The sequence below is a fragment of the Nomascus leucogenys genome, chromosome 14, assembly GCF_006542625.1.
Source record: "Nomascus leucogenys isolate Asia chromosome 14, Asia_NLE_v1, whole genome shotgun sequence".
NCBI lineage: Eukaryota > Metazoa > Chordata > Mammalia > Primates > Hylobatidae > Nomascus > Nomascus leucogenys.
Genome location: NC_044394.1, coordinates 29,271,464 through 29,272,829, shown reverse-complemented (window position 1 = coordinate 29,272,829; position 1,366 = coordinate 29,271,464). Strand labels below are relative to the sequence as shown.

General features: G+C 39.1%; 1 pseudogene; it reads right to left on the bottom strand.

Annotated features, from left to right (window-relative positions):
- Positions 1 to 584: 584 nt before the first annotated feature.
- LOC100586372 lies at positions 585 to 1,046 on the bottom strand (annotated as a pseudogene).
- Positions 1,047 to 1,366: the final 320 nt, after the last annotated feature.

Below are 1,366 nucleotides of genomic sequence, written 5' to 3'. Positions count from 1 at the left end.
CAGAACGAATGAGAAGAATAAATTGTTTATTACTGAAATAATGGGGAATAAATGAATGCTTGCAATACAAATATTGTCCAATATTAACAAGTGCTAGAAGTTGTAGGAAAAAAAATCTTACACGGTTCTACATCATGGGAACCATAAGGAAGAAAGAAGAGAAAATGTATTTCTTTAACTTACTATATTCTGAAACAATGAAATAATTAGAATACATTTATTTGCTTTTGATACTTTGATACTTTTTAAAAAGACATCTCCTGTGTGTCTCTCCCTGATTCTATTACCCTCCTCCTGTTACCAGAGGTAACTACTTTCTTGAATTTTTAAATCTATTTTCTATAATTTTATACATATATATGTAAACTATATATACAGTGTTTTGCATGTTTAAAAATATGTTATATAAATGGTGTTGTATGTATTTTATAACTTGCTTTATTTTAGTCAATATTTGTTTTTGAGATAAAGTTTTATATTTTGAGATCAACACACAATACATGGTACCTTTAGTTCTTTTTTTTTTTAAATTTTAAGTTTTTTTGGCTGTAAGTTTATTCAATGCAAAATAATCCTCTCCAATTTTACTGAGGTGGCTGACCATGTCCACGACCAAACCCGCCTCTAAACTGGAATTCGGTTGCTGACCCAGCCCCAGCCTCGGCTTTCTTGTTGGCATCAGGGGGCACAGCACTCCGCCTGTAGGTATCTCTGTCTGCTTCCCCTCTTGTGAGTCTTGCAGGTTGCTCACGCCCCAGACCTTTAGGCCGAGGCCTGCCAGCCTCTGGATGGCTGTGGCGTAGGGTAGCAGGCACAATCTCTGGGGGCAGATGAAGGTACCAGTAGAAATGTCTCCAGGCAAACTGTTCCTTCGTGCAGCCTCAGGACTTGAGAGACTGCATGGCCTTCATGACATGAAGGTTGGGCACATTCTTGTCTGCCAGCTCTGGGTGCTTAGGCATGTGGACATCCTTCTTTGCCACCATGACTCTCTTCTTAAAAAGGAGTTCATAAACGGCAATCTGGTTCTTCCTAGGCATCAACATCTCTGTGGCTGTAGGGTCTGGGGCCAGGGCTGGAAAGACCTTTAGTTCTTTTTAACCACTGTAGTTTTCAAGGGTATCGTCTTGATCTTTCAGGTTACTTACAATATTTTGCTATTACAAGCAATACTGCCACGAAGATTCTTCTCCTATGTCTCCATGGGGATAAAAACAAGAGTCTCTCTAGATTCTAGACTTAGCCCTTCTCATCCAGAATTCCTTGAGGGAATTAAGCCCCAATCTCTTAAGGTATCTTTGTAGGGTAATGAATTAACTTATGTAAGTCTGGAATCATTCAGATGTTGAGCTGGAGCTGGAGATTG